The sequence below is a fragment of the Andrena cerasifolii genome, chromosome 9 (assembly GCF_050908995.1).
Source record: "Andrena cerasifolii isolate SP2316 chromosome 9, iyAndCera1_principal, whole genome shotgun sequence".
Classification (NCBI taxonomy): Eukaryota; Metazoa; Arthropoda; class Insecta; order Hymenoptera; family Andrenidae; genus Andrena; species Andrena cerasifolii.
Genome location: NC_135126.1, coordinates 10,133,859 through 10,153,554, shown reverse-complemented (window position 1 = coordinate 10,153,554; position 19,696 = coordinate 10,133,859). Strand labels below are relative to the sequence as shown.

At 43.9% G+C, this 19,696-nt stretch overlaps 1 long non-coding RNA gene across 1 annotated transcript; it reads right to left on the bottom strand.

The window, feature by feature from the left end:
* Nucleotides 1-15,211: 15,211 nt before the first annotated feature.
* Nucleotides 15,212-16,926, bottom strand: LOC143372979 (uncharacterized). The gene is made up of 3 exons (XR_013086400.1): nt 15,876-16,926; nt 15,675-15,784; nt 15,212-15,581 (listed from the first exon to the last, which is right to left on the bottom strand). It is a non-coding gene; the product is annotated as an uncharacterized LOC143372979 (long non-coding RNA).
* Between the last annotated feature and the right edge of the window lie 2,770 nt (nt 16,927-19,696).

Genomic DNA, 19,696 nt, shown 5'->3' with positions numbered 1-19,696 from the left:
CTTTTAACCTTGCTGTCCTATTCCGGTTTATTTAACGCAAAACAAATTTATTTAACATACAAATTTATATAAACAACATTATTTGTGGAAGACATGCTTTCATGATGTAACGTGGAATACCTCGCAAAGGAATTGTAACTTTGTATATTTCAATAAAATGCTGAAGCAGAGAGGACTTTAAAAATTGTGAAAAACTCAACAGTTCCAGTATCTCGCTGAAATATTCCAACTTGCACTTATTCTTCCATCTTAACACTATATTCGCATTCTGGGGTTCGATAGGAACAATCGAACAACATTTTAAGTTACATATTTTATTCTTACATGCTACCATAGTATTGCAAGTTAAAGAAATTCTTATATACGACTAGAATATTTGACAATCGCAGCCATCGGCTCGGTTCTCACCGATTACCAGGTCTCACCCCGAGGAGGTTGCTGATCTTGGAGACCCGTAGAGAGATAGATGGAATCAAAGTTCCATCGATCTCCCTGTACATGAAGCCTACTAAACCAAAGAGATGGATGGAAACAAAGTTCCATCGATCCCTTCGGTTTAGATATAGAATCTAGGGAACTGCCAAGCAATCACTCGATTAAAAGCAATTCAGGAAAGAAGGAAAGGCGAAGGGTAAGCATGAAACAAGTATTGGACGGCGCAGTTCCTACCACCCTGCTGTCCAAGTCGAAAGGGAAAAGCGCTCGGCGCCTCCCAGACGATTCCTGTTGCTCCGATGCGACTCGTCAGGAGCAAACACTTGACCTGACTCAAGCCGTCCAACACGGAGATTGGGTAATCGAACCGGGTGACTTACGCAGGCAGTGTACCAAAAGGTGCACCCCCTACGCCCGAAACTTTTCCCTTTGGACAAGAACACCAAGGGATGAAACTGATCCACCCATACCGATTCCATGCTCAGTCACTTGCTTCCGCAAACGGAAGCAGCGGTAACCTCCTCATCACAGATGAGGAGCCAATAAACGAACAACAAAGTTAATGATTTAGTGACTGCTTGGCAATTTTACATGGGACCTTAAATACTTCATACTATAATAAATTAGCCTAGCCTACCTTAGATGTCTTCTTTCACTGTCACTTTGCACGATCACTTTTCACTATCACTTTTCACTATCACTTTTCACTATCACTTTTCACTATCACTTTTCACTATCACTTTTCACTATCACTTTTCACTATCACTTTTCACTATCACTTTTCACTATCACTTTTCACTATCACTTTTCACTATCACTTTTCACTATCACTTTTCACTATCACTTTTCACTATCACTTTTCACTATCACTTTTCACTATCACTTTTCACTATCACTTTTCACTATCACTTTTCACTATCACTTTTCACTATCACTTTTCACTATCACTTTTCACTATCACTTTTCACTATCACTTTTCACTATCACTTTTCACTATCACTTTTCACTATCACTTTTCACTATCACTTTTCACTATCACTTTTCACTATCACTTTTCACTATCACTTTTCACTATCACTTTTCACTATCACTTTTCACTATCACTTTTCACTAGTTTCTTTTTAAATATATCGTGTTATTAACTCCATTCCCCGAGTAACGGTGAACCTGAAAAGCTGAAACAAGCAACTACTATATGTTAGTAACGGTGTGGTCGGCCTGGAAAGAAATTAAGGAAAAGCTTATTGAGTTGGAGACGATCGAGATAATTTCGACCAACAGCAGAGCACGCACGAGCATGCAAAACCACCGCAGAGATAAGTACTTGAAGGAAAGAGCAGAGAATGTAGACCCATCGATGAGATGCATGACAGAGTGACAGAAGTCACAAAAAAACCATCGAAGACATAGACGAGATGAAATGAATCAGGGAAAACCATCGAAGACATCGACGAGATGATATGAATCAGGGAAAACCATCGAAGACATCGACGAGATGAAATGAATCGGAGAAAACCATCGAAGACATCGACGAGATGAAATAAATCAGGAAAAACCATCGAAGACATAAAATGAATCAGGGAAAACCATCGAAGACATCGACGAGATGAAATGAATCAGAGAAAACCATCGAAGAAATTCACGAAAATGAAATAAATCATTTAAACCCATCGAAGAAATGCATCAAATAAAATAAATCATGCAAACCCATCGAAGAAATACACAAAATAGAACGACTCGCGCAAAATTCTCGAAAGTATGCATGGAAATAGGACAGATGATGGAAAACGACCGAAGAAATCAGATTTGACATTCGCGAAACAATAAAATTTTAAATGACTTACCGAACCCCAAAATTTCATCAGCAGCAAACGAATAAACGAACCCAGGCCAGAGGGGGAGAGGCTGGCGGAAGAACCAGGGTTGAAATCCTGACCAGGTCCCCAGCAAGTTCAGCAGCTCCGGGGGGAGGGGGAGGAAGAACCAGGTCCCCAGGAAGTCCAGTGGATCCAGTTGGCTCGGCAGCTCCAGGGGGGAGGGGGAGGAAGAACCTGGGTTGAACCCCTGACCAGGTCCCCAGGAAGTCCAGTGGATCCAGGTGGCTCGGCAGCTCCAGGGTGCCCGGAGGTCCTTCAAGTCCGGAGGACCGACGACGACTGAGTACATGAAGATCTGTGAGCTCCTTATGTAGACTTCGAGGAATGATGTCCCCCGATCAAAACAAGGTCGACGGTTAGTTACAATTGCGAAATCCAGCGAATTCTTCGGCAAAAATGGATTTTTGGCTAAAATATCCATTCCAGTGGCTAATGCTGTGACAAATAATGTTAACAACATTTACACTAACCGCCCAGTATAAATTATTATTAACTATAATCGATAGAACTCGAGATATCAAGCAATTTGTAACATTTGGCCTTGGATTTGCAAATGATTTTCTGCGCCGACTGAATTCTCTTTTATTCTCGATGTTTAATCGTTCGATACATTAATGTTAATGCTTATACATATCACGTAGTATTATTTATAATGTATAAATACGTTTTAGTTGAACTTAGTGTAAGTGAATAGTTGCAGGAATATTTGGAGAAATATGAGTGAGATACTTGTTTCTCCCCCTTAGTTACTAACATCGGCGAAGTATAGGCTAAAACGATAGACCTATCACCTTATGGGAATTCGCGTTCGCATCACTAACACGTAGAGGCACGGTACTCTATGAAACACTTTTTGGCAGGCACAGGCACTGACTCTACAATCGCAAATCATTTTCTGTTTTTAAACATCCTTCAGTTTCTGAAAAAGTCTTCTAAGTAACGGGTATATCTGAATGGAATCCTGTTAAATTAAAAGGCCTCCCACATGGTCCAGTAATCGATGAAATTGATGCGCGAATTGAGAAATCACGAGATAATATGCACTATGCCATGCACACACTTCACTGAACCGATGAATTTCTCAGGGCTAGACAAACTTTTAAGACACTCATGCATCATGCAACTTTCTGCGAGACTTTTAAAATTAGATTTTACTGTAAATTTCAGTGTTGGCGGTAAACTAATATTAGGGGCAAACGGAATCCAATTATTATTACTTCACTGGAATGATTAAACAGTGCATTAGAAACTTGTGGGAATATCAGTAACAGCGTGAATTTTTAATAATTTTTTCGGCGCACGATACGTGAAAGGGTTCGCAAGGGTACGCAAAGTGCTAATAAACAATGTCATCTTGCAATTTATAGCTTGCACGGGCTTTGAAGAAATGCCATTTCTGAACGCCATAGTGTCTTGATCCACGAAATGGATTTTCGGAGAGAAATCCGCGTGAGTCGTTGACCAACCGAGCCAAAGCATACCGTAACAAAAGCCTACCCTCTTATGTCAAACTCTCTCTCTAAACAAGTCACACGTATGCAAGTACGCAACACCTTTCAGCATTTCAACACATTTCAGAGTAGTTGCTGAGTTGGACGCTGTTCATGAGCAGATGCCACTGCATTCAGACCTCAAATTATGAGTCGGCAATACAGTTTGAGTAGCGACACCAACATCCATAAGGTGATAAGTCTATCCTATATCTCGTCTGTGCTTAGGCATTTGCTTAAGAATAAGTAGCGACTGAGAATACCGCCCTATATCACCCAGTTGAATCACAGTTACCAGAAAAGATCCTAAGATGGAGCAAAGGAGCGATATCCTTACCTCATGGTACGTAGAAGAATTTTTGTCATGTTCCGACTGCATTTACATCATTGGAATGGGCACCGATAGATGGCTACACCACACTTCCACTTTACTCGCTACAGAAATAGTTCCAAGAACCTTTATAACAACGTTCTTTTCGTTGCATCGTTGCAATACTCATGTGACTAATTTATATCCATATCAATTTTCGGAGGTGGAGTTAATGTTCCAAATCCATAAATTAAAATAAACAAAGTCGAATAAAATGTCTAATGAATGCGTTATACTTACAACCAAGCTCTATACGAAAAATTTCACCACTTTCTAAATATTAATTAATTTTTCGAATATTAGAGTAGAATGGAAAGGATACGGATGGTTTTGTTTTAATATAATATGATACAAAAGTAATTACCGTAGACGAAGTGTTATAGTATCGTATTACAATAAAATTGACAATATTTTAATAATTTAATGTAAGAGACCTATATCAATTGAATACTGTCAATTATAATAAAAATTGCACAGTATTATCGGTGAATCCCAGGAATACTTTGTAAAATATAAACATATTCCTAATATTTCAAACTGTTTCATATATTATACATTACTTTCATAAGCCGCTAAGTATATGTACATTTAAAGAAGTACTTAAAGAAAGATTTAAATAGTGCGCGACAAGTATGTTGTACAACTCCTTTAATTTTGTGCCGTTGTTTTCGAGTATTTCTTTACAGCAAATATTCGCCTTGAAAAATGAATTAAAAGAAAGAGCAGCCCCCCATCCTTGCTTAACCCCTCTTTTTAACCCCTAGTGGCTGCTGGCACCTGGACAAAAAACCGTTACCCTTCTAACTTTTTAGCCCCCTTTACCCTATTTTTACTACCCATTCATAGTTCTACCCCTGCCAGATTTAGTTATTTTGCACAGTCTCGGTCTGTTGCGCGGAAGGATAGGTTCGCATTGCCATCTTGTGACAGTGTATTGTTTCTACTATTCTCATGAATAGTAGTTCATAAATGCATTTACAAAGTGTATTTTAATACCGTGCAATTAAACACCATTAAGTGCGAGTTCTTAAGCCTTCTTTTAATATGAATTTTTGACTGACAATATAATTAACGAATAATCGAAAAGGGTCATCGCACGGGGACGCCATTTTGTCTCCGTAATTGTATCCAGACGCCTGTCGAATGTCGACCCTTGATACTAACGCGCTTGTATGCTGCATGTCCGAGGAGGATGAGACACACGTAGAGACGGACGGTCACGTGACCACACCACAGACGCTTTCAGATTGGCTGGACGATAGCCGATGACGTATAGATCTACCAACACACCCGCTGTCTAGGCAAAAACTGAATGACTATAGCTTGTCGAACGTATCCACCCACTCTAAAAAAAAAACTTATATGCACACGCTATTAGGTCATGCCACAAATGTGTCTTTAACAGAATTGGGTAAAATTTATATTTAATATATAATCGATCTGTCGTTCCACTTTGTAGATATAATTTCGTTTATAGGCGATTAAACGCAAAAGTAATATGATTTACCTGCATCTAAGTGATTAGAGAAATACATGTATTTCGTGTATATAAATAGCAATGACTATATACCCGTTCTTTTTCTTTAGAGCTGCGGAATGTAAGAAGAGAGCATTGTGGGCCAGTAATTAAATATTTTAACCATCTGCAGTGCATGTAAAACAAAATGCCTCATACTGCCGCGTGTTTCACATCGGGGATCTTATATCGCAAAATAATATTGCTACCCTCAATTCGTCACATCAAAATCGAACACGAAGTTATCTCACCCTGTGTATTTAAAGGGTCATTCCAGTTAGACGGGTTGAGAAAAATCGATTTTTATTTTTAAACATTTTTCGAAAGTACGTATCCTCAAGAATGTACTGCTAAATTTTCATAGAAAAATTCAGATTATTTTAGCTTCTACGGAGGCATTTTGTAGGGAGCGCATAGACTCGGCCTCTGTAGACGATAACTTTGAACGCGTTTTTCTCGAAACGTCATTTGTGCACATCGTGAAGATAAAATCTCAAAATCTATCGAACCGATTGCTTTATAAATTTCACCGCCTATTCTGCACACCTGTGACTCCCGTAGGGACCACAAGCAAGTATTTTCATTGAGTCTAACCTACTTTTACAATCGAAAACAGCAAAACAAAAAAGCCGCCAAAAACATTTTTCTTGCATTTTGCTAATTTTTAAGATAAATCACTAATTATAGTCCGAGCGATAGCGACAGTCGTACTGATGAAGAATCTGTTTGTGTTTTTGGATTCAGATAAGTCTAACAGCTGAAATCGCCTTCACGAGCGAGGCATGCTTTTTTAAACACGTCGTCAAGACCGCTTTCAAAAGCATTTTAAAGTCAATGATTTTATTACCTTTATATTTTTTATATACTGCAGAAATATGGTTTAACAAATAGAAAGGAGTTTTATTCCATTACTATAATTATCGTAGTCGCAATAAATTCCTAAAAATCGCTGCATTTATCGGCGCGCTAACCGTGATGACCCCTTAAAACAATAGTCTTTACCTATCCTCAAGAAAGTGCTAAGCAAATTGCACTAAGCTGATGTACTAGTGAAGAAATGTACCTGAGGTTTAAAAAATGTGTAAGGGCTTTTGTAGTGGGGGTAACGAACCGCAGGAGAAAGATCGGGTACGGGTGTTCTAGCATTCCGTCATGAGCGCTCGTGATCGACGGAAGTGTTCTGCCGGTGTGAAATAAATTCTATCGAGGAGGAACGGAAAATGAGCGGCTGGAGCGATCCGACTCTATGGAAAACGATCCGTACCGCACACTCAGAAATCACCGGTGATTATCGTCGGCGAACGGCGTGATCGAGAATTTGTGAGCTCTGCCACACAGCATCTTAACCTCACTCGGTGCTTTTGAACACGATACGAAGCGTAAGGCGCCGGAGGACCTCCCCAGAAAAGAAGGTACCTTAAATGTAACAAAGATAATTTTCCTATTATTCGATCTGCTTAGTTACAGGTTGCGAATATTTTTATTTAGAAAAAGAGACGCTTCAATTGTAATTGTCCTTTTTTTATTATTTTTAATTCAAACGACACCGACAATGTTTAGAACTTAGTAGTTCGAGTAAGAAACAAGTAAATATTCTATTAATAAGTTGCTTGATATATTTAACCAGTAAATAAGCGAAAGTTCTAAGCAAAATAACAGTATCGTCTACTCAAATGGCAAAAATGCCATTAAAAATTGCGCGTACTCTGCAAATTAAATATTCCAGGGTATTTAAATATATCGTTTGAGTATTGTTCAGCTGTTTCAGTCGTAATTCGAAGAAGTTAAAAGCCATGGAAAAATACGAAGCAAAGGTCTTGTTAGAATTAGAAATATAAAGCCCGGCAAAGCTAGAAAGAGTTACGTATAAACATAACGAACGAAAGCCGAATTAAGTTATAAAATCGGTCATGTCTTCAGACGCATAAATCACTCGTGCGAGTTACACGTTATAGGTGGAATTTTGATCCAAAGTAAATTGCTCGGCTTCGACTGGCGAGCAACCTGACCTTGTTACTCGATCAACGTTCTCGCTTTCAATTTAGAGAAAAATGCACGGTGCGGCACGATTTTACGTCTACCTACCGAAGCGACCCGTCTTGCTGCTGTAAAAACAAAATCGGTTTCGTACGAGCCAACCAGCAGCGATGCTTTTTAGATGGGGAGATCGGCCGAACTGGAACAATTCGACACACCGCTTTTTTTCTCCCCTTTCTTCCCGCGATTTTTCTCCGTTCCGCTCCATTGTCATCGGCCGCAATTACGTTCGATCGCTTTCTCGAACTCACGCTGAAATAATCACGCGAATCGGTTGAATAATTGAAACACGGTAACACCGTCGATCCTGACAAATGGATCAGCAATATAAAACAGCTGAATTTCATCTAGAAACTCTCCGATGCCGAAGTAAACGCTTTCGTAAAAATTCCGCCGGTGCCTGTGACCTGACTCAACAATTTCCACTTCCATACTCGCTTCTGCGCTCGTTATTATACTCATTTTTACATTCCTACGAGTTATTCCATAAATCTTGCTATCTAACTATCTTACGTCCAGCAAAAAGTCTCCCATACCGCTGTTAAAATATGTACGAGCCAGCGTTATCCGCCCGAGAGAAGGGTATTTCGCGTTTCATCGATTCCAGGCATTAGTGCTCCTTCGAGTGTGTCGAGAAATTTTGTTCAAGGCCCGAAAGAAAGTGCCCCGTAATTGTTTCCCGGCGCGTTTAGCCTTTCTCGATAAAGCGACGGAAAAACTAGGCGGTCAGAAAAATGGCGACGATTCGCGGCTACGGTTCGGCTATGAGTCATTTAGGTAATGGTCATCTTTACGGCTTTATCGCGAACTCGCTAATTTCGCCCAACCATTTTACGGCTTCCAGCAGCCCTGTTTTTCATATTTCTGCATTATACTCTAACGGAAAATTGTGCGCAAAATTGTGTTTATATCCCGCTGGAATTGGCATCGTAATGGCGCGGAATTGTTCAATAAAACACATTCCTTCCAACGGTGTTATCCTTTTACTAGTAACCGCAAAGTATTGGTGCAGCTTGAAAGAATCGGTTGAAGGGATATTGAAAGAATTTCCTCAAATAAAATCTGCTAACTCACACGGACTGCTTAAAATAACGAAGGGATTAAATTTCTATGAAGATTCTTATATTACAATCCTTTTGGATTAGAAGCTTTTATCAGTGGCAACGAATTAACTATTAAACTTTGAATAATCACTTCGAATTCGGTATAAAAATATTCACTGAAAGTTCCACTCGTTAAAATAGAAAATTGAATATCCCACAAATAGCAAGTGCCAGTAAGTCCGCTGCGAAGTCGTGAGAAATTGTTATTTTGCAGGATTTATTTTTTAGTAAACGGAATGTTCAACGTATATAATATTTTCCCTACTTATTAATGCACTTATTGACAGTATAAAAAAATCTGTTTTAAATTTTTAACATTTTTTTAAAATATATATTGCACTGATGTGCGCCTTGAAAAAAGACGTAGTGCTGGTGCAGGTGATTCTGGGAGAACGACGCACGCAAAACCAAAAATTCAAAGTGTGTTATAGTCGTTACGAGTGTGGTCATCGTTGGGAGCAGAATTATTTTGACTGATAAAGAAATAACGAGACGGCGGAGGTTTGAAGTTTAAGTGTCGAAATTTTGTGCTGAATAGTCATCTGTGAAAATTTCAGACCGATTGGTCATATAATTTTTTCGCAACCACCTGCACCAGTTGAAAAAATGTCGCTTTGAGATAATCGCGTTTAAAGTTATAAAACAAATTAAAAATCTTCGATTAAATTTTTTTTATATAATATAAGACTGGCTTAATAAATACCAAAAAGATTTATTGCATGATGTGTAGTATCTACGGAGAAAAAAACTTTAAAAATAGCTTAATTTTTCGGCCGACCAAAGCGGAGCGACCCCTTAAATATCTACTCTACCCATTCTAAATCTATACTTTCTCCTTCTATGTATATTAGACGATCGCCTACAAAAGTACTCCCCGAGCTAAACGAGCCCTCAGTAAATACTGGACGATATTAAATATCCTCTGGATTTATTCCAGCCTCAACGAAGAGCCAATTAGTCTCCGACCAAAATAATCGTCGCCCCCTCACCTTTACCAGAGTGTCCCAGGAATGAGGAAATTCACTGATTTCCAACTTTTCCAAGCTAAAAAAACGGCAAGATTCCTACCTAAATAGCCCTGCTGGATTGTCCTCGATACGATTAAGGAGGTTGCAGAGGCCTCGACTTCTTTCCTTTTTCTTTATCGATCACCTCGAGGCTGTTAGCCGCGTCCACCGGCTGGTAGCTTCTTTACGGATCGCCGGAGATTAAAATATTTGCGACACGGGTAAAAGCCGCGCGCCGGGTTCTCCCTTTTTTTTTTCATGCAACCGTCGTTACACCTCAGCGCGAATGCTCGAGGCATTAAAGACCGTGCCGCGACGAATCCCATTTTAATCAGCATCCACCACGGAAGCTGCTCTCCCCCGTCCAGTGCGCCGGCGGATTCGATTCAGATTTAAAACGTCGAAGGGTTCTGCTCCCTATGGATCGATCGATCCCTCCCGGGTCCTCGATCGGGCCGAACAAAAAGGGCGAAAAAAATAAAGGCGCTGCGCGCGGGGTGGGGCGCTATCACCACCTGGATCGCATTGTTCTCCCGGATGCATTCATCAAATAAATTGCTTTCATCGGGCCAAGTGTCGGGTTAGAACTCTCGACTCGCGCGCTGGTTACTTTGTCGTATCGGTGGTTAAAGGGGAAAAAAAGAAGAAAAAAAAAAACAGCAAGGAGAAAAGAGGAAAAGCCAGGAGGGAGAGTCAGTCGCTGGTCGATTGATCAGACGGGGCCCAGGAGCGAAATCTTTCGGGCGACCCTTTCGTAGGTGAGAGCGTGACGCTTTTTTTTTCCTCTCTCTCCTTTTCATTTTTTCAGGGCAAATTGTTGCCGCAGGGGTGAAAAGCTGCGCGTCATCGGCGTTGCGCGCTCTCGCAAGATGGTTCCTCCCTGAAAAAAAAGGGAGCATTACCGCTGCTTATCCCTATCCTGACCTATGGTTACCATGGTGACGCACGGGCACGGCCAATCCCACCCTTTTACGTTAGGGGAGTCCTCCAAGGACCACGGGAATTTTCATTTCTCTCTGATCAAGGGAGGAAAGCATAGCCAGCCGCGTTTTTTCTCTCTGTCGCCGGGTATCGGGGCAATTCCGGCCGGGCTTCGCCCGCCAACGGTTTTTCTAACCCTCTGTAGCTTTTCGAAATCATCCTTTCAGACTTTAAACTCGTATCATCTGCCGCCGAAGGCTTTAGATACCCCATTGTTCGTGCAATTATAGAGGTGTAGGCTTGCAGTTCCCCGTGCCCGTGGCGCGCACAGCTGCGAAAGCTGTATCCTCAGTGCCGCGAGTTTCGCTCGCCTTCGTTAAGGGTCTCGAAGGCATCGCTAATTAGCAAGAGGTCCGTGCTAATATTCTAGGACTGCGCGTTTGATCGTGTTTCCAATATTGCAGTCGCAGCTCCCGGAAAGTTTCTAATTGAGCCGGCAAACATTAAGCCTCATCGAAAGGACGGGGCGTCCACAGACTTGCTAACTACCTTCGACCCTTGCGCGGCTCCGCGAACTTGCGTCGCGGTCACGGGCCCCCCCGGCCCCCACGGTTTTGTATCGCTTATGCTCGCTCGCGGACCGGTTAGTCTTCACACCGATCTACGCCAGTACGCACACGCTCTGCTACGATCGCAAGATTGGGTTATTGAAGTCCTCGTGAGAACCGGCCTTCACGCGTCACCGGGGTTCCCTGACGAAACCGTGTCTTTCATCCCGCTGCTGGCTTCAAACTGCTCTCGTCCTTGAAGCACTTTTTCAGCGGCCCTCTTTGTCGCTCGAGTTCGTTAGGGGCTCTTCTGCAACGGGTTTCTCAACGAAGTCCTGAGTCCTGCATTAAGAATTCGGCTCTGTCCGCGCACTTCCGTTGGAAGTAAACTACTTCCTAGTTGCGTTACTTGTTGGTCTTCTTTGTGGCTCCTAAGAGAAATTCCAGATTCTAGATTCCAGTTTCTATACCGTGAATTGTCTGTTTCTACTCGAAGCAGAGTTTACAGTAAAATATTCCTCCTTCAGATTTCCTCTGCTTTCCTTCGAAGAGCATTTGCCATGCTTTCAGGATATTCCTCCCACCTTCGTCGAAGAAGATCCTTGATTGAAACTGTTGCATTCGTCGCGTCACTCTACGTTGCACGGCGTTTAAGCCCGCGTATCAGAAGCCCAGTTCGGAACGAGATCAGAGCAAGGGAAGACGGCGGCGCGAGGGTTGCCGGATTATTCTCTACCCATCGGGTGTAATTGAATTTTAAACTCCCCAGTCCTCTGTACATATGCGCCCATTCATAGCCGCGTACCCAGCCGGTACGTAGAAGTCGCGGATTTCATACGTGAGAGAATCAATTGAACATTTCCGCGCAGGAAGTGCGGAATATACCCTGTCCCTACTAATATCCGTCAACCACAATCCTCTGTTCTCCATCGTTCGTTCTATCGATTGGACAATATCGGCCGCGGTTATATAAAAATCTCCTGCGCAACATATTCAATCCCGGAGCTTATCGGACCCGAATCTCGTGTTCCTCTTAGTGAACTGCGAGATATAACCGGGCGAGCACAAAAATTCACGTCCCGTTGCATCGCAGGGAAATTCGCTCGAGAGTCTTTAAACTGTAAAATGGAATTGCAAAATTCCATTACGATAACGCATAAAACATACAGGAAAGCAGAGTCACTAAAAAAAAAAAATCTTGACCAACTTTACCACCACCTTTCGCCTACGATAATCTCGCCCCACCCTTTCTCTGTAATATTGGGAAGCATCGACGCTGTTAGGACGCACGACACCAGTTTGTATTTAGTCGTGGGGCAGAGGACACCGCTTCGAATATTCCTTTCGCGCGGCACTTGCGATTTAAAGCTTCCCTTCGCCGGATCAAGTATTATCACGCGAGTTCGAGTGGTTCCCAAAGGAACAGACGAGGTTGCAGCCCACGAGGGGTGAGAGCCCAGTGACACACGGAGACGCGGCCCTCCAGGAGGCTCCTCCGTCGCGAGTGCAAAGTGCGGATGGGTGCTCCGGATTCTTGGAATAATTTTAATCGGTAAATGCACAGACACGCGCGTAACTACACAGCGGGGGTGGTTTCGTTCCATTCAGCCGATAGCGATCGCGAGGCAGTAACTTTCCTAGGTCGCCGTGCGCGCGTTTCTTCTAAATAGGCTAATGCACCAGGATCATAGTGGTTCTCAGTCGAGTGCTCTTGCAGCGTACAATTTGCCTAAAGACTTTAAAGGCTCCTCTAATGATCCAATTAAACGCGTAACATCCAATTGCTCCTGAAAAGAGGCATCTCCCAGCATAACTATATTTAACGATCCGCGCGCGCGGAGGGGAGGGGATTTCGTTTCCAGGTGGACTTTGGAGAGCCTCTGCGGAGAATGCCCTCTCGGTGCATGACTCGTATTTACCAGACGCGGTTTCTCCGGCACCGCGGCGCAGATTCTTAACTCGTCTCGGGCGACTCCACCAGGAGAAACGGGATCACGGACGCTGTTTCGGATTTCCAGCCGGCGCTGCTCGCGTGCTACCCGCGGCCAGCCGCCGGTGATAGCGCGCTGCCTTATCGCCCAGGTGAGTCCAATTAATTGGGAATCAAATTCTAATTAACCAACGCGCGCCTGAATAATTGACGCGCGGCTGCTCACCGGAGCGCGGCCGGTTGCCGCGCCGCGGGCACCGCGCATTTCCGAATTAACTGTATTCGGGCTCGTTATCGGTGCCCGCGGAATTTCATTTCATGGGGGCTCGCGCGCTCCGTCGGCGCAGCGTTCAACGATGAATCATTACGTTACGATGCTCCGCTAATTGTCCGATTTTCTTCGGGATATTCGAATATTATCCTTGCGAGGAGATCGATGGAGGATAGTTACGAGAGAGCGAGGATAGTTTTCGGAGGCCAAGTTAGCGGCGTTTCAATGTCCAATGAAGTTCGCGCGGCGCGCGGGGAGGGTTAGCGGAGCTCGATTCGAGTTTGCAAAGCGGTATATGCCCGACTACCTGCTGCACTTAACCCAGTTCGTTGATCCTGGAATTAGGTAACAGAGCGTCTTCGCTCGGAAACACTTGGTACGCTCGCGGAATTCGCACCTTACCCGCGCTTCGGTCTTGAAACTTGTTCTCCTAGAGCGATGAACTTTGTGGCATCGCTACAGGCGAGTCAGCGCGTCTATATACCTCGCTCTATTACTTGCCGCTTCTAATTTCATACAATCCCCCCTGTATCCCTGGCTTGATAACGAGTCCAGGCACTTATCTTACTCGTTAAAAGCCAGAAAATACCTGCGAGCGCACCTAACTAACCTGGGGTGCGTTGAACGCGCATTCGAGAAATTTCATTGCCGCAGACCTCTTAGAATTCTCCGGGTATTTACGTCGCTCCGAAAAATTGGAGGATCACGGGCAGTGGAGGAGCTATCGAGTACGAAAGAAATACTCTGCGCTGCGTGTGTTGTAATATTTATTAAACGCGTAGCTTGTACAACAACAGCAGGGTTCGCCGTGTCGAGTCCTTTATGGAGAAAGCTTCTTTCGTTCTCGCGTTCGATCCACTTTCCCAGCCCGGGATCCTCGAAAGTCAGAGAAGAAGCTTGCGGCGGCGGTGGGACAGCAAAACCCATCGCTTTGTTACTTTTAGCGAGGAATTCCCGCAAGAAGCCGAGGAATGGCCGGTTAAGCGTCCCCCCCACGCACGGAATCTTCGCCAAGCGATGCTTGCATTACGTTTATTGCCGCTCGGGGGCCAGGTTCTCGGTATTACATCGTTTCTAAGCGCATTTGCAGCCGCCTTCGCTCCTTCGGGCTACGCCTGGATGTACCAGCGATCTCTCGCCCACAAACGTCGCCGTCTCTCCCCGCAATTTTCGCATTACGTCATTACGATATTAAACAAATAACGAGCGCACGCAAAATCGACTTACATCCGCGCACCATTCCCGCGGCGATATAGTGACGTTTTTATTCGACCCCGCTTCGAAGCTGGCAGCCTTCCACCGCCGTCCAGCGCGACCAGTTGCGTGGCATTATCTTCGCAGTCGCTGATGGCACGTGCTACGCGGATCGTTTCCACGAAAAACCATTGTTCACCCGTTAGCAATCACTGCGCCCTGGCAAATGACAGAAGATTACCTTCGGGAGGGAAGGCTTCTTGCTCGAGGAGGAAGATCGGCGGTATCCTCGACCTAGCAACCGGAGATCCAGCCGACCCATTCACGCTCGATGACTTCGAGCCGGCTCGCCTCGATCCGTGCGTCATCGTCCGTTGACGTCGCTCCGCAATCGTTTCGCGTACGCGTAATTGCGACCTCCACGCAGGTGAAATCGCAGCTGCCGCTAATCGCGCGAGATGAAACTCGGTCGAGACGATCGGGTGGCCTCCTGTCCCCGTGGGTTTTTTAGCGGCACGAAGGGAGCAGGGAGTATCGCTCCTGCCATCGTGTTTTTTCGCCTTCTAAGATCCTAGCGGCAGGAAGCTGGAAATAGGATCAGGTCTAATTTAAGGACCGCTGCATTCTTTCCTCACTCTTTCACGTTAATACGGAGAAATTTCTCGGGGGAGGCGATTGCCTCTCCCGTGCCCTTTTATAGTGGCCATTGTACACCGTCCAGGGAAGTGTAGGATTTATCGGCTATCATGACTCGACACATTATGCTGCTCGTCTCCGGGACTTTCCACCTGCGAGATCGCAGTCCTCTCCACCCGGCGATCGACGCTCGGATCCTCATCCATCTGGAGCCCTCCGCGAGCAGTTTCGAAAGACTCATCCACTCTGAAACCAGTATCAATTAGTACTCTAGAATCTTTTCACGGTGTAGGTCATTTTACGGCGTAATTTGCGCGGTAATAAACATACTTGATTAACCTTAGAGAATCACTTTCAGTTACACTGCCGTACCCCCAGACTCTCAGTAGTCGGAAGGAAGCTGACGAAAGAGGATCGTGCCTCGCGTAGGTGTTGCACCGGGTTGATTCCTTAAAGCATTACATCCCTGCAGTAAACATCTCTTGCTCCGAGGCGCGTGGGAAGGTGTTTTCTTTTTTTCCGAGAAACGTAGTCACCCACCTTTGGACGAGCTCCCTCGAGCTGAAAGTTGCCTTCGTTAGAGCGGTGCAATCGCGCTCTAATTAGAACGCCAGTGACTTTCAGAGCCGGCGTGCAAACGGCCAAGTCGATCGCATCGACGCGACTTAACGAGTGCACAAGTTTCTATGAAGGGACCCCAAGGCCTGTTCAATTATTTCTCTCGTTTGTCGCTTATTGATTGTGTATGGCGTAGCCGGTAATTGTTCCATCACGGCTGGTTGAAAAAGACGCGTGGCCAGCCAGGCGCGAATTTCTCAAGAAAGGAACGATACGCGGCCGGCGAGCGAAATGCCGATGAACTTTTATCCGGGATTAATGAGCGGCCGGCGCAGCCGATATTCGTTGCTAAAAATGTTTCCTCCCGGCCCCTCCGTCGCTTTTCCCCACGGATCGGAGGCAAGGAAAGCCTGCTGCATTTTATTGCACGCTGTAAATTTCGTAACGCGAAGCATCGGGAGTTAGTGCTCCTTATGCTGGCGTCATAGTTGCACTCTCATCCTGCTCCCAATTATTTTTTATTTCTTACGAAACAAAGGCAGCAGAGGCCAGAGAGTTGGTAGCAGAACGAATCCAGGCTGTCCCGTGAAATTGATACGTATATTGCTTATATTATTCATCATACGTTTTTTACTCGGGTTAGTCATACTATTTATGCTGGCTGTGTACCGTAGTTGCAGTACTTCTACTCCGTTTCTATACTCTTTCTGCGCTGTTTCCATAACATTTATATGCAATTGCTATACCTGCTGCTATGATGTTCGCTGTACCAATTCTACGCTATAGTTACACACCTTACGCGTCACAGTTCGTGCATTAATCAGATTTTACCATTCACATCACAATTCGTCACACGTCACAGTTCACTCACACGCCGCAATTCGTTACACGCCGCACTTCACAATAATTGTTGAGCTTGCCGAGACAATGCTCGGTCACGTCTCGATCAATTGTAATTGATCGAGCCGCGTTTAATAGAACCGCGGGTGACGGCAGTAAAAAAGATACTTTGTGGAATGTTGAGCTTTATTTTAATGGTGCTTCTCACTCAAGTTGTAAGGGCGATCTGTCTTGCCGGCGTGGCGAGCCGATCGCGCAGCGCTGTCGGTTCGTCTCTCGTCGGGCGCCAGCGCGCACCGTTGCCACAAAAGAGGCGAATTCCTTTCGGGCGCTTCCAAGAAGCGTACAGTGTTTTTGGGACGCAATAATAATTATGCACTGTTCTCAACTTATGAATTTGTGGCCTTACGATCGTGCACAGTGTGGTAAGTATTAAGGTAAGATACTCAGCGCCCCCGCCAAAGCGTAACAAAGTTGCAAATAACAAATTTTTGCAACAATGTTGCAAAGGAAATTTCGCTGTTCGGAAACCAAAATTCTGGTTTGCAACTTTGTCGCGTTCCCGCGAGAAGTCAAATACCGGTTTGCAGCTTCTCTTGCAGGTGCAAGCGAGGCAGATTTTCGCACTGCACCTGCAAAAAAGTGCGTTTTGTGGAAAAAAGAAGTTTAGTTTGGCTTGTTGGTCATTTAAAATTCCGAATTTGTGAGGAAAAATCACAATTTGTGGGTCGACGTAGGGGACGTTTTCGTATTTGCAGGTGCACCGCGAAAATCTGCCTCTTTTGCAGGTGCAAGAATCGTGCAATGAATTTCGGAACAAAGGGTTTTTGAAGTGCCGGATCTGCAATGGAAGCGGATTTTCGCGTTGCACCTGCAAGAGAAGCCCCCGGGTGAAATTTGGCCTTCCTTTCAGCTGCAACAAAGTTGCAAACCAGGATTTTGGTTTCCGAACGCCCACCTCTTCAACATTGTTGGAAATATTACTTACCTTATAATTACTTACCTTAATACTTACCACATTGTGCACGATCGTAAGGCGACTAAGTAGTTACAAAGCTGGCAGCAATATGTGAGAATTGTGAAGAGGCAAGCGGAAAGTCTGAAGTCTTAAAAACTAAAGTGTGAACTCTAAAGTGTAACGTGTGAAGTTGTAATGCGTAAAGTGTAACGTGTAAGCTGTGAAATGTGAAGTTGTAACGTGTGAAGCGTGGTATATGATGCGTTATGTGCCACGTGTAGATTATAAACTGCGGAATGTCACATATGTGTTAACGTGAAGTACTGGAGGATTGGTGTGGGTGTAATAGGGAAGTTGGTGCTATAGATATACTGTGGGAGTGGCGTCGAAGTATCGTAGGGATGATGGGGGCGTGGTGTGAGTATACTACAGGAATGGCGTAACAGTAGTGTGGGAGTAGTGCAGAAATGATATGAGGGTTGTATGGAAGAACTAGAGGACAGCTCGGATAACATGTAGAAATATGATGATTAGGAGCAAGTGTGGTAAATATGATAGGCTATTGTTAGGCGGTAGGGTTCATACAAAAACTGACTTTGGAAAAAACCGGTTTTCGAATTCCACTATTCCAAAAAAAAACGGTTAAACCAGTTTTCGAATTTTCACAAAAAATGTAATTTTCTAATCTATTTTTAGAAAATAAATATTTGTACTTATTTTAAAATTTTTTCAGTTTTTTTTTAATATTTATGGAATTACAAAAATATAAAAAAAATAAAATATACTCTATACAATACCAAATAAATACAAAAATTAAATTAACTAAAATCTGTACACAATATAAATTATAATTCTTTATTTCATTACGTATTTTTCTTCCGAAAATACGAACTCATAAAGATTAGTTTTACAGTAAACTGTTACCTGCTACAATCTGCTCGTGTCCGAGGCGATTTCAAGTCAAAATGTTAAAGTTTTTTAACTAAATAATTACATATTAATATATAATTATATCTAGTATATAAAACCGTTTTTCGAATTTTACAAATTTATAAAAAAAAACAGTTTTTAAACCCTGTTTCTAAAAATACGAAAAAATAGACTCGTACAATCTGTTACTTTGCCATTTATTCATAACGTTTAATCCTGTAGCTACAACTGACATAAAAAAATAAATCGACGGTCACAGTACACTCACATCTACTTATTTCCCTATTTCCATATTATCCAAACCCACCCAGCTCTACTTACAGGAACAACACCCTCTATTTTTAAAACGTCACGCATCACTCCGCGCGTAATTGCCCCGTGATCTTGATCACCATGGATCTCCACCTCATAGTTCCATCCATTTCGTCTCGCCAGGACCGTAAGCTGTAACCGTGACATTGGGCGAGATTTTTCCTCTCCCCGTGGAAAGACGGGGCCGATTGTTCCGCGCTCGTTTCCGGCCTTCCACTCTCACGATCGAATCGTTCGATTTCTTGCTCGGTCGCAGCTCCGCTCGCGGATCTCCACGGATCCAATCCGCAGGCCTTTCCTAGAGCCATCCTATGGGTGAAGATTTTTTTCTACGGCCGGGGGGATAATAGAACCCGTCCTCTCTCGTTTTCTGCCGCATCACTGGAGCTGCATGACGGTGTTGCGCCTTTCTCGCAGTTCCTCGTAATAGCGCTCCAATGTTCCATGGTCCCAGACCAGCGGGCCCTTCCGAGCCCCTCTTCCTCCCCTCTTCCCCCATGCACTCGCTCCGAGTTTTCCCTCTAATAGGATAATGACGTGACTTTTCTACCCGTGGAGAAAGTTTAATTAAGTTTTAAAACAGCCCCGAATACCTTCTGTTTGGCGTTCACGCTGAATCCCCTGAGCATCCCGAGCGTAGGCTTTCAATCCTCCAAAGCAGACCGAGGCATTCGCGGGAAACAACGCGCATTAAGACACACGGCCAGCTTCGGTCAGATTTTTAATCCTCGAAAATAAGACCGCCTCCCTCGACTTTATTAAA